Consider the following 14856-nt stretch of genomic DNA (forward strand, 5'->3'; position numbering starts at 1 on the left):
CATAACTCCGGTCTTGAAAGACCTACATTGGCTCCCAGTAAGTTTCCAAGCACAATTCAAAGTGTTGGTGCTGACAAGACAGAAGTACTGTTTTTGGGGGACAGGAGGCGGGCAGGTGTGGAGGACTCCCTGGTCCTGAATGGGGTAACTGTGCGCCTGAAGGACCAGGTGCGCAGCCTGGGAGTCATTCTGAACTCACAGCTGTCTATGGAGGCGCAGGTCAATTCTGTGTCCAGGGCAGCTGTTTATCAGCTCCATCTGGTATGCAGGCTGAGACCCTACCTGCCCGCAGACTGTCTCGCCAGAGTGGTGCATGCTCTGGTTATCTCCTGCTTGGACTACTGCAATGCGCTCTATGTGGGGCTACCTTTGAAGGTGACCCAGAAACTACAACTAATCCAGAACACAGCAGCTAGACTGGTGACTGGGAGCGGCTGCCGAGACCACATAGCACGGGTCTTGAAAGACCTACACTGGCTCCCAGTACGTTTCTGAGCACAATTCAAAGTGTTGGTGCTGACCTTTAAAGCCCTAAACGGCCTCGGCCCAGTATATCTGAAGGAGCATCTCCACCCCCATCGTTCAGCCTGAGGTCCAGCACCAAGGGCCTTCTGGCAGTTCCCTCGCTGCGAGAAGCCAAGTTACAGGGCAGAGGGCCTTCTCGGTGGTGGCACCTGCCCTGTGGAATACCCTCCCACCAGATGTCAAAAAGAAAAACAACTACCAGACTTTTAGAAGACATCTGAAGGCAGCCTTTTTTAGGGAACCTTTTAATGTTTAATAGACTATTGTATTTTAATATTCTGTTGGAAGCTGCCCAGAGTGGCTGGGGAAACCCAGCCAGATGGGCGGGGTATAAATAGTATACTATTATTGTTATTATTATTATTATTATTATTATTATTACTACTACTACTACTACTACCACCACCACCATGTCTTAAGCACCTCCTTATCCTGACCCTCAGAGCTCCTCTAAAAAAGCAAGCACCACAAAACTCAACATACACCAGCAAATACCACTTCAGGGAATCTATATCCTGAGATTCTTACAGGGGGTTGGTCTAGATCAGGGGTGGCCAGCTCCCAAGAGGCTGCGATCTGAATTAAAATCTGGCAGTGATCTACCCCCGTTTTTGGGGGGTTCAGGTCAGAGTTGTTGAGCTTCTGTGTGGGGAGCCAGTGATCTACCAGTGATCTACCACAGATGTCCAGTGATCTGCCGGTAGATCACGATCTACCTGTTGGACGCGCCTGGTCTAGATGACGCATGGGATCCCTTCCAACTCTCCAATTCAACGACAAATCAAAGGAGCAGCTCCCAATGTCAATATGAATGGAGTGCTTTCTTAAAATTCTTTTCTTACAGAGCCATTAAAGGGCCTCCATCTTGTGGTCATTTCTGCTCATCCTCCAAACTCCTCCCCCTGCTTTTGCTGGCTTAACTTCTGTTATGTACTGAGTTGAATAGGATCCAAAAGGCAGCAGTCTGATTGGTCCTAGAACAATAGGATTCAGAATGCAGCAGTCTGATTGGTCCACAGGAGCCACCCAATCCAGCTCCAGGTGGAAGTGAATCCGCAACCTGATTGGCCTACAGGTGAATTAGCCAATCACGTGGGGCCCATTGTGTAAATAATGTATATAAGGCAGACATTCTGGGGGAACTTCCATTCCTCCTCACTACTATGAGCTGAATAAAGAGCATGAAATCCACTCTCTTTTTTTTTTTTTTTTTTAGTTCTATAAATCATCTATTTTATTTTTTTTTGAAAAATATTTATTGGGGTTTACAATAAAAATGAACATAATCAACAATATAGCAAATCTTAACATAATTTCACATTTTCTTTGGACTTCCTCACATCTCCCGCTCCCACTTTCATCATTATAACTTTTTACCAGCAATTTATTATCTTATTTGCATTCTTATATCTCATTTATATCTTTATAATCTTATAATTCTCAATAAAATTTATATTTTCTCAATCTCACTTATTATCTTAACTCATCTAGGTTGGTGGTGCTCCATTGTTTATGATCTAGCATCCTGCTTAACATTCACTCAAATTACAATGCTTTTGTAAATAATTCTTGAATTTCTTCCAATCCTCCTCCATCTTCTCTTCTCCCAGGTCACGAATTCTGCCGGTCATCTCAGCCAGTTCCATGTAGTCTATCAGTTGCATCTGCCATTCTTCCAGTGTGGGTAGATCTTGAACTTTCCAGTGTTTTGCAAGTAGTATCCTTGCTGCTGTTGTTGCATACATAAAAAATGTCCGGTCCTTCTTTACCACCCCTTGGCCGACAATACCCAAAAGAAAGGCCTCTGGTTTCTTAGTGAAGGTATATTTAAATACCTTTTTCAGTTCATTATAAATCATTTCCCAGAACGCCTTCACTTTAGGGCAAGTCCACCAGAGGTGGAAAAATGTTCCTTCACACTCTTTACATTTCCAACACTTATTATCAGACAGGTGGTAAATTTTTGCAAATGGACTTCCGGGGGCGGCGCGAACGGCAATGGCGGTCCTCTTCTAACCGGGAGAGGAGGCTCCGCAGACATCGGGTCGTCCGCTACGGCAAAGCGGAGACCCACTTCGGAAAACCACAGGCGGCAAGAGCCTGTGGCCTTGAGGCTCGGTGGGCGCCAAAAGCGACCCTCCAAACGTCAAAGGAACCCCGTAAGGGGCTCCGGAGCGTGGAGGGGGGTGGCGGCGCTGTGAGCCGTTTCGCAATCTGCGGAGCGAAGCCGCGCTGCTGCTGCCGGTGAGCGCTGATCCCTTTTCCTGTGAAATTTGGATCCGGATTTAAAACCAACCAATTCGTGAGTAAAGACTGAATCACTTTAAATTAGAGGCTAAAAGCTGAATTAAAAGATTTGAACTTGGCCGAGAGCGGAGAGACGTGGAAACAGGAAGTCCGTCTTCCGCTGCCATTGAACTTGAAAAAGCAAAGAGCTGGAGGAGTGGAGGCTGAAAAAAGAACTTTTAAACTTTACTGATCTAAGCATCCACTGAACCTGCAATCTAAAGTAAAGACTTTAAGTTAATGATTTGGAATTACCATTTGTATTTGACTTTCCTTCTTTTATTGGATTACAATTAAAAGGTGAAACCCAGGGTCCGGAGCTGCCTGAGCTTTGAGAGACTGAGCTGTCAGTACTGCAGATTTGGATACTGTATATTGGAATTTGCAACAATCTGAGGGTATTTAGATTTTCTAACTTGAAACATTTTTTTTTTTTGGAGACCAGTAAGCACTGTTTGCAACAAAGTGATTATTAATATCAACTCTGCTAAATATTTGTACTTGAAGGTTCTTGGACATTAAATTAGATTCTGAAAGACATTTTAAGCTCCCTCTAGAGGATTGGATTAAAACAGTGACTTTACATTTACTTTCGATTCCCTGGCTGCTTGCTTTCTTTGGGCCTTTCTATTCCCATGGGAAATAACTCAGCGTGACCTTGACTGATAGATAACGTTGGAATGAGTGGCACAAGAAGAAGAGGAAGAGTTAGACAAACAACTTTGACAACTCTAACCTCAGCCCCACAGACACGCAGATCATCTGTACCTACTTTACCTTCAGAAGCAGAAGAAGTTGCCTTGTCACTGGCAAAAGAGGGAGAAATAGAGCAGTTACAATTGGAAGATATGGCCTCAGGAGCATCTGCTTCTGTTTTAGATAAAATTTTTGAAAAATTGGAAGCCTTGGACAAGAAAGCAGATGAGCAAACAGCAAAGATTGACCAAAATACAGAGTGCCTAAATAAATTAACTGTACAAGTGGCACTGAACACACAGGCAATTGGACAGTTGACGGAGGCCACAGCAGAAAATCGGAAATTGGCTGAGGACACCAGACAAAAATTAGAAAATTTAGAACAAGAGGTAAGACCACTCACCAAACAAGTTGGGGAACATCAGATTTATCTTTCTATGATAGAACTGCGAAATCGTGAGAATAATCTGAGGATTAGGTCGCTACAAGAGGCAGAAGAAGGAAATCTAGCTGAGTTCTTGACCAAAGAATTCTCCAAGTTCTGGAATTTGGAGGAAAAGGACTTTAAAATTGTGTCAGCTTTCAGACTTGGAAGATTCATAAAGAAGGAGAGGCCCAGAGACTGTTTGATAACATTGAGATCAAAGGAGGAAAGGGACAAGATTTTGGGCCTACACTACGGAAAGTCACTGGATATTTTGGACAGAAGAATTGAAATTTACAAAGATATTCCTAGACAATTGTTGGACCTTAGAGCCGCCTATTCTGAACTTGCCAAATTATTAAGGAGCAACGCAATTCCATTCAGGTGGGAATTCCCCCAAGGAATATCCTTTACCTTTAGAGGGAGAAAGGTCAAAATTAGAACATCGGAAGAGAGAGATAAATTTCTGTCTTCATACGGAGAGGACCTTCAAAAAGGAATTGAATTACCGCCTGAGCTTGGGGCAACGCCAGTACCAGTACCAGCACCTGTGGAACCTGAAGATTCTGTGAACAAGATACCACCCCTTGAAAAATAACCAGATTAATTCAGGATGTCTCTGCAACTGTTGAGTTGGAATATAAATGGCTGTAACATTCCGGAAAAAAGGAAGAAAATATTTCATATACTAAAAAAAGAACAATTGGACATTATATGCCTACAGGAAACACACGTGACAAGGCTCCACAGAAAAGTGTTAATAAATAAAAGATTGGGCCAGGAATTTATATCTTCGGACAAAGTCAAGAAGAGAGGCGTGGTGATATATGCGAAAGAGAGCCTGTCACCCAAATTTTTATTTAAAGATGAACATGGAAGAATTTTGGCAATTGAGATACAACACCAAGGAGAGAAATTGTTGATATTAGGAATCTACGCACCTAACGAAGGGAAATCGGAATTTTACAAGAAGCTGCATGAGACTATGCTGGATTATCTGGACTACAACAACATCATAATGATGGGAGATATGAATGGGGTCGTATCAACTAACATGGACAAGTCACAAAGTCAAAATGTTACAAAAGACGGCAGACTACCTAAAACTTTTTTTGAAATGACAGACAATATGGACCTGATTGACATTTGATGGACAAAGAACCCACTAGGAAGATTTATGGTATGACAAAGTTAAAGCAAATAAGGCCTTTAAGAACCATATTGTCAGAAAATCACTGTTTAATGTCTGGATAAAATATAAAGACTTGCTGGAAAATAAAACTCCAAGGTGGCTTTCACCTTTGGAAGCTAAGGCCCGAAAAAGACCCAATATGGAGGCTAAATGGCCTAAATATTGGGAAATACTAGAAAAAGATGGAGACAATTGGAAATTGCAGAGTTTGGAGAAAATGAAGGACAAAGTGCGAGACTGGTTACACTACGCTCAGATTAAAGAAGTTTTTAAAAATGACAAGAAATTAGGGTTCCAGGTGGAGAAATCGAAACTAGAAACAGAACTGTTAGAACCAAAGACTAAGGTACTTTCAAGGATGTATAACTTGCTGTTAAAATGGAATACACAAGATGAAATGGTCAAATCGGCTATGATAAGGTGGGCACAGGACATTGGGTATAATATTATGTTTGAGGACTGGGAAAGGTTGTGGAATACTGGATTGAAATTTACTGCATGTAATGCTTTGAAAGAAAATGTAATGAAAATGATATATAGATGGTATATGACCCCAGTCAAACTTGCAAAAATTTACCGCATGAAATCCACTCTCAATTCCAAGTATATTTCACTGATCAACAAACCTAGGTTACCGTTGCCACTATTTACTTGGATCAAACACCACAATGGAATGTCTGGTGGACTTTTATTTTTTTTAATCAGTGAAATTTACTCTTCTTCATTTCATTTCTATACCGTTCTATATTGTAAAGAAAAAATCTCAAAGCGGTTCACAACACATTAAAGCATCAAATCCAGAATAATAATAAAAAAATCAAGGTTCAAGGAGAATATTTCAGATCCTTCTCTAAGCAAAATTTTACTTTCCCCATATTTTTTTACCTACTTCAACACGGAGGAAGGGGTCTATTTTTGGTCTCCCTATCTCCATTTTTGAATGGGGGAGCCTTGGAGGTTGCAAGCCTTTTGGAGGGCATATTGCATGATTTTCCTTCTATTTTATAATCATTAATATTTATCATTATTAATTGTAAATACATTTTATTATCAAGCACCCATCTCATAGGAACAGATCTTTACCAGCTGGTTTCTGTATTGGAATATATATATATATATATATATATATATATATATATGCGCTCTGGTTGTTGTTTTAAAATGTGGATAGATAGATAGATTGTTGTTGTTTTAAAAATTGTTTCTATGTGTTTTATTGCATTTTAAGTCATCGTAATACCTTCTTATGCCTTATGAGGAACGGCTAAGAGAGCTGGGCATGTTTAGCCTGGAGAAGAGGAGGTTAAGGGGTGATATGATAGCCATGTTCAAATATATAAAAGGATGTCACATAGAGGAGGGAGAAAGGTTGTTTTCTGCTGCTCCAGAGAAGCGGACACGGAGCAATGGATCCAAACTACAAGAAAGAAGATTCCACCTAAACATTAGGAAGAACTTCCTGACAGTAAGAGCTGTTCGACAGTGGAATTTGCTGCCAAGGAGTGTGGTGGAGTCTCCTTCTTTGGAGGTCTTTAAGCAGAGGCTTGACAACCATATGTCAGGAGTGCTCTGATGGTGTTCCTGCTTGGCAGGGGGTTGGACTCGATGGCCCTTGTGGTCTCTTCCAACTCTATGATTCCATGATTCTATGATTCTATGATTCTTGTTTCTCTGTGGAAAGGGATGGATGAGATTTATTTTATGAAATTCTTATCATGTTCTTGTACTGCTAAACCATGGAACACGCTTCTATCTTTGATCATAAATATTTCAGTTTAAGATTGTGTATCGTCAAAGTTTTCCCCAGTTCCATAAAATGCAAGACAGTGATGCGCTTCTTCAGCAAAGAGCGACAATATATTTTTTTAGTGCCATGAAATCCATATACCAAGCTGAAACTCCTTGTAAAATAGGTTCCTCTTTCAGAGAATAATATGTAACACTTGAGATGTTCAAAAAGTAAGAAGTGGTGACAATATCTGCAGCAGTTTCTCATTTCAGCTTCCCATATGACATGATTGAAGACGATATGACAAATATCTCTTCCTTAAGGGGTTTCAAGCATATACGGTATATAAGCACCTTATTCCTGCTATTCAAATTAACACAATTACTTAATCTAACTGTATTTTGCTCTTTCTGTCGCTGCACTTTCAGGATCTGAAAAAGAACCCTCTTAGTTGTGGACTGAACACGATCAGTTTCTGTTACAGTAGGTGAAATACAAGCAAAGCATCAAGACAGATAAGTCTGCTACAATTAATGCTTGGCTGCATGCTTGATAGAACAGCTCTTCCCAACCATAAACATGAAAAATCTATGAACCTTCAAATGTGGTTTGACGCCAGTTGTCATCAGCTTTAGATGGTATGGTGCATGGGTAGGCAAATTAAGGCCCGGGGGCCTGATCCCGCCCAATCGCCTTCTAAATCCGGCCTGTGGACGGTCCAGGAATCAGCGTGTTTTGTGTGTGTTTTCAAAATTTTTATTAATTTCCCAAAGATTTTTTAAACAAACAAACATAAATCTCAACCGTATTTAAACCAAACTTAATAACATTGTTAGGTGACTTCCTCGTATCCCCTTGGTTGAATTTCAGTGTATATCATTTTAACGGTTTTCCAAAACCACTATTCTTATAAAATTAACTTAATCACTTAACATCATCATATTTTCCTTTCCAATTCAGTATTAAACATATTAATTCATCCCATTACCTAGTTATGTCCTAAGCCTATCTGTTATTTGCAAATGTCTCCAATTAATTTAACTTAACATATTTAACTAAATAGTTTCGTCCATTCTTCCTGATAATCCTCCTCCTTCTGGTCACGGACTCTTCCAGTCAGGTTGGCTAGCTCCGAAAAGTCCATCATATTCATCTGCCAATCTTCCACTGTTGGTACTTCTTGTGTTTTCCAATTCTTAGCTAATAAAATTCCACCAGCAGCTGTGACATACAAAAATAATTTAACATCCTTCTTGGGCAATTCCAAACCTGTTATTCCAAGAAGTTTCTTACTGAATGTATCTTACTGAATGTATATTTCAACATTTTTTTCAGTTCATTATAAATCTTCTCCCAGAAGTCTTTCACCTTGGGGCAGGTCCACCACATGTGATAAAAAGTACCCTCTTTATCTTTACATTTCCAACATAAATTATCACTGTTATGGTAAATCTTTGCTAATTTTAGGAATCAGCGTGTTTTTACATGAGTAGAATGTGTGCTTTTATTTAAAATGCATCTCTAGGTTATTTGTGGGTGTTATGTACTGAGTTGAATAGGATCCAAAATGCAGCAGTCTGATTGGTCCTAGAACAATAGAATTCAGAATGCAGCAGTCTGATTGGTCCTAGAACAATAGAATTCAGAATGCAGCAGTCTGATTGGTCCTAGAACAATAGGATTCAGAATGCAGCAGCCTGATTGGTCCTAGAACAATAGGCTCCAGAATGCAGCAGTCTGATTGGTCCACAGGAGCCACCCAATCCAGCTCCAGGTGGAAGTGAATCCGCGACCTGATTGGCCTACAGGAGAATCCCAGAATTAGCCAATCACGTGAGGCCCATTGTGTAAATAATGTACATAAAGCAGACATTCTGGGGGAACTTCCATTCCTCCTCACCACTATGAGCTGAATAAAGAGCATGAAATCCACTCTCTACTCCGAGTACATTTCAGTGAAGCATAGGAATTTGTTCTTTTTTTCTTTTCCCCAAAATATAGTCCGGCCCCCCACAAGGTCTGAGGGACAGTGGAGCAGCCCTCTACTGAAAAAGTTTGCTGACTCCTGGTATGGTGTATGGACAATGGTCAGGGGTGATGGGAGGCATAGTCCAGCAATATCAAATGCCACAGATTTCTTATACTGTACCAGTGATGGCCAAACTTGGCCCTCCAGCTGTTTTGGGACTAGAATTCCCATCATCCCTGACCACTGGTCCTGTTAGCTAGAGATGATGGGAGTTGTAGTCCCAAAACAGCTGGAGGGCCAAGTTTGGTCATCACTGCCTTATACAGTGGTACCTCTGGTTACATACTTAATTCGTTCCGGAGGTCCGTTCTTAACCTGAAACTGTTCTTAATCTGAGGCACTACTTTAGCTAATGGGGCCTACTGCTGCTGCTGTGCGATTTCTGTTCTCATCCTGAAGCAAAGTCCTTGACTCTAGGATGTAGAGTCAAGAGGTAATACTAGTATAGAGTTATTGTACATCTATTGTTATTAAAGTGTCACTATCATCCGCTTCTATTACGTTGCTCTTATTTATAGTCCATGGAATCTTGTATGTAAGAGGGAATCAAAGGAACAAATGGCTTACAAAGTTAATCCACAAATGTAGAAAAAATGCTAAAGAATGAAATTGTACCCTGAGGTACTTATTCCCTTTATGGATTTTAGGTAAGCTGTAAAAGAAAAGAAAAAAAAAGAGTTTTATTGGAAATTTATTATGCAAATATATTTGTTTCTCCTTTGTGATTTTCCTGAAATTCAGTCCTTCTTCTAAAACAAACCTTATTTCTATTACTGGCTTAATTTGCAGGATTTACTGAACCTACGTGATATGCTGGCTGACTTCTAAATGACATTTAACTTCAGTGTCAAAACAGAAGTGGTTTACCACAGCTTCCTCTGCTGTGACTAAGCTTGAACAATGTGATGATCCTCATGATTTAAATCAGACCAAGGATGCACTGCTGAGAGCTACGCACATCAACCCTTGTAAGTTGTTACCAATCCGTCTGTTCGACACTAATTCTAATACGAATCAAACTGTCCGATTTTGTTGAAAAGTCCTTACTGACCAAATTCTTGCAGCTGATAGTTATTTATATCTAGAAATTTCATCCGTGTAGATTTTGTGCTTGCAAGTTTTCCATTGGCATCTGGTTGGCCACTGTGAAAACAGGATGGCAGAAGCAAAAATGGGCGTGCAATGGACTCCGAAATTTGCATCGTAGGCTACATTCCAAAAGGTTTCTACACACAGAGCTGCACTTCTCTATCCAGGCAACCAAGAAGGATTATCACAGTCAAGGATATATCCTAGCCAGGCAAAAATGACTGAGGTGGGTTGGTGAAGGAAATTGCTTGGGGAGAGGAAATAGCCTATGCGGAGTCCTGAAAACTAAACAGAAAAGCGTGGAGGGCGACATTTGATGCTTAGGCCTGAGGTTCCTTGCTGCTGTAGATGCTTCAGCAATAAATTCAGGATTCTCCAGGGGTGGACAACTCCCAAGAGACTGCGATCTACTCACAGAGTTAAAAACTGGCAGTCATCTACCTTTTGGAGGGTTCAGGTCAAGGTTGTTGTGCTTTTTTAAGGAAGGAAAGTCCCATTTTGGGGGTGTGCAGGGTAAATGTGGCACTTTTTTTAGGGGAGCAAAAGTTGTTGAGCTTCTTTGGGGGGGAACCAGTGAGCTACCACAGACGTCCACTGATCTACCGTATTTTTCGCTCTATACGACGCACCGGACCATAGGAGGGGGAGAACAGGGGGAAAATTTTTTTTCTTGTTCTCCCCCTCTAAAACAACGTGCGTTCTGTGCGTTCAAGGTGCGTTCACCCAAAGCCTCCGGAGGCTTTGGGTTCCTTTCGACCTGCTCTTTGGGGCTGGCGGGGGGGAAGCGCTGCTTTCCCCCACCGCCAGCCCCAAAGACCAGGTCGGGGAGCAGCAGGAAGGCGGCGCTCCGCCTTACCGCTGCCCCCCGAGCTTGTGGGGCTGGTGGTGGAGGGAAGCGCTGCTTCCCCCCACCGCCAGCCTCAAAACCAGGTCACGGAGCAGCGCAGAGGCGACGCGGCACCTTCCCGCTGCCCCCAAGCTTGTGGGGCTGGCAGTGGGGGGCAGTGTTGCAGCCTTTCCCCCACCTTCGTACAGCCTTCGTAGCCTCCGCAGGGCAGCAGGGCTTTGCGCAGCCGTCCGCAAGCTAGAACAGCGAGACGGAGCGCTCCGCAGCACTCCGTCTCGCTGTTCTGGCTGCGGGGACAGCCTTTGTAGCCTCCGCAGGGCAGCGGGGTGAAGGCAGCTGCGCAGCACTCCGTCTCCCTGTTCTGGCTTTGGGCTTAGCCGCGCAGCCTGCATTCGCTCTATAGGACGCACACACATTTCGCTCTATAGGACGCACACCCTTAATTTTTGGAGGGGAAAAAGTGTGTCCTATAGAGCGAAAAATACGGTACCTGTTGGACATGCCTGCGAGAGGCTTACAACATGATGCAAACTCCGGATTTCAGAGGGACATTCCTGGAATTACGAAAGTCACCCCAGCTTCTGATTTGAACCTGGAATTTCTCCCACCAGTGCTGCCACCACCAAGCTTGGGGGGGGGGGGGAAGGGTGAGCCACAGTTTGTCCCAAGCAGTGGTGGCTGCAATGGAGCATCCCATTGCCCTTGGACTTTACTGCCTATAAAACCCAATTGAGAGAATGGATCCTGATCAAAACCTGGAAGGAGTCAAAGTTGCAGCCCACCTGTGAAAAGCCTCCTGAATAAAGATTCTGGATGTGGTGTCAGAGCCAGTTGGGGGTTGGATTTTACATTCCAATAGGTGGACGCGATAGGTATGAACTTCAGCAACTTTGCCCAGCCTTTATTATTTCAAAGGGGTCCAGGACCTAAGTCCTGGGGACCAGCATTTATATCTCACGGGGTGGGGGTAGGGAGTAAGAAATGTCCCTACTTTCATCTAAGTAACGTTGGAGAGTATGCAGTTTACAGATTAGTACTCCACCTCTTCAGATCAGCTTGGTAGTTCTTTTCCTATTCATGGATATTTTCCTTGCTGGAGTACTAAGATGGGAGCTATCTACTCTCTGACTGTTTTACTTTCAATGCCATCCTGAACATGTTGGTTTATAAGCAGCCGAGGCACTTTTCTTATTTGCCTTTGCATTTCTTAGTGCAGGAAGTATTGATCTGATGTGTAGGGATCTTTCCTATTCTACTTAATTCAAGAGGGTTCTGAAAGCTTCTCTGTGTGAAAGAAAGAAGCAGAAGCTTCCTTCAGAGAAGCTGAGTACAGCTGGTTTAAACTGGTTCTGTTATCTCTTCTGCCAAGGTCATGCTGACCATAAGAGGCCAGAAGGAGCCCGGGTTTCACTTTCTCTTTCTATCTCTTTTCCTTCTGGTGGTGTTCTGCACATAGTATGCTTAGTGTTAAGGTTTGGACTTACTATAAGTTATTGTAAGTTTAAGTTAAGTCTGCTGCAACTGGATTTCTTATGGATAGTGCCAATCCTGAATGTACTGGATATGTGACCATTATGCTCATTTGCCTTCACTAGCAGTAAAGTTCTGCTGGATGAAATACAATTGCCTCTGATCTATTCTATAACCATGTTTATAGAATACAATCTTACTCGGCTACAAGTGATTGCCAAAGAAAATGAAGAAGATGCTTGCAAAACATGCACCACTTATAAACGCCATTTCCAACTCCTCAAAAGATTCCATCAACGGTGTATCTGAAAAATTTTGCACATCACTTGGGAAGACAGGCGAACTAAAGCCAGTGTAGCGGAAGAAGCAAAGATCACCTGTGTTGAAGCAATGATTCATCAACATCAACTTGGTTGGACTGGTCATGTTGTGTGGATGCCTGATGATCGTCTTCCAAAGCAACTATTCTATTCCAAACTTAAAAATGGAAAGCATAATGCTGGTGGTCAACAAAATAGGTTTAAAGACTGTCTCAAGGCAAATCTAAAAAAATGTAGTATAAACACCGACAACTGGGTCACCAACACTGGCCTGCAAGCGCTCCAATTGGAGAACAGCCTTTACCAAAGGCGTCATGGGTTTTGAAGACACTCAAACTCAGTATTAAAGGGAGAAACGTGCTAAGAGGAGGGCACGCTTGGCAAACCCACACCGTGATCAACTCCCACCCGGAAACATGTGTCCCCACTGTGGAAGGATGTGTGGATCCAAAATTGGCCTCCACAGTCACTTATGGACTCACTGTTAATACCGTGTTTATGGAAGAAGAAGAAGAGTTTGGATTTGATATCCCACTTTATCACTACCTGAAGGAGTCTCTAAGTGGCTAACATTCTCCTTTCCCTTCCTCCCCCACAACAAACACTGTGTGAAGTGAGTGAGGCTGAGAGACTTCAAAGAAGTGTGACTAGCCCAAGGTCACCCAGCAGCTGCATGTGGAGGAGCAGGGAAGTGAACCCGGTTCACCAGATTATGAGTCCACCGCTCTTAACCACTAAACCACACTTACAATCTTACTCAGCTATGAGTGATCGCCAAAGAAGAAGATAAGAGAACAAGGGAGGTGATTTCCAGGGAAAATAGCACCAGCAGAGACATCACCTTGCCAACAAAGGTCCTTATAGTTAAAGCTCTGGTTTTCCCATTAGTGATGTATGGAAGTAAGAGCTGGACCATAAAGAAAGGCTGCTCGCCGAAGAATTGATGCTTTTGAATTATGGTGCTGGAGGAGACTCTTGAGAGTCCCATGGACTGCAAGAAGATCAAACCGATCTATTCTTAAGGAAATCAGCCCTGAGTGCTCACTGGAAGGACAGATCCTGAAGCTGAGGCTCCAATACTTTGGCCATCTCATGAGAAGAGAAGACTCCCGGGAAAAGACCCTGATGTTGGGAAAGATGGAGAGCACAAGGAGAAGAGGACGAGATGGTTGGACAGTGTTCTCGAAGCTACCAGCATGAGTTTGACCAAACTGCGGGAGGCAGTGGAAGACAGGAGTGCCTGGCGTGCTCTGGTCCATGGGGTCACGAAGAGTCGGGCATGACTAAGCGACTAAACAACAGCAACAAATACTTGTTCAACAATGAAGAGGGTGGGAAATCCTTTCAGAGAAAGATGTTTGGACAAGGCAGGCTAGTGGCAGTTGGGGGGGGTGTTTTTTATTATTTCCCCATCGGCTGTTCTTCTGAATGTGGTGGGGGATGTGATAGGAATTTTATGGTCTTAAGATATATGGTAATGTTCATAAGTGTACCAACCAAGCACGCACAGGAAGACCGACCTGGAACCATTTTGATTCCCAAACTGAGCAAATGTTTTCTCTGCAAGGTCAAAGTGGGAAACCTCCCATTGTCTCTTTCCTCACAAATCCTGTCTTAAGGGCACATTTAAGATATGAATAGGGTGTGAGCCTGTGACCTGGCCCAGGAACTAAGTATTTATCATTACAAAAGACTGGCCAGGCTCCCCAGGCAATCCAACCAAGTAACCTGCCAGACAGGAGATAAACAATAACAGGAGAAAAACAACATTCAAATTTTCTGTTTTAGACCGCCTTTTCTGTGATGTAGGTGTGATGTATCTGAGAGGTGGTTACACCCCTTCTGTGATGTATGTATGATGTTTCTGGGGGTGGTCTTGATCTACAGGGTGGCAATTTCAAAAGTCTTTATAAGGCCTCGCACGCCATTTTTCGGGGTTCCTCCTCTCTTCTGCGTGTGAGGGGAGACCCTGTTGCAACAGTTCAATAAAGATCAAGCTTACTAGCTGCTTTGCTTCTCAATATTCTCTGGTTGGCCTCTGTTATTTTCTCCTACCAATAGGGAACCTGTGGAAGGACTCTATATGGGCTCTTGGATACCCCATAAGGGAAAAGGGCAATTTTTGTTTACAACAGGGACAATTAAAAAAAAAAAAAAAGCTCCTATCTGAATAAGAAGGGGGGGGGACTCCAACGAAAAGTATAAATAAAAAAAGCTCCTTCAGAAAGGGCTCGAGCGTGTCGCTCTGC

The sequence above is a fragment of the Podarcis pityusensis genome (genome assembly GCF_964106645.2).
Source record: "Podarcis pityusensis genome assembly, chromosome: 9".
NCBI classification, from domain to species: Eukaryota; Metazoa; Chordata; class Lepidosauria; order Squamata; family Lacertidae; genus Podarcis; species Podarcis pityusensis.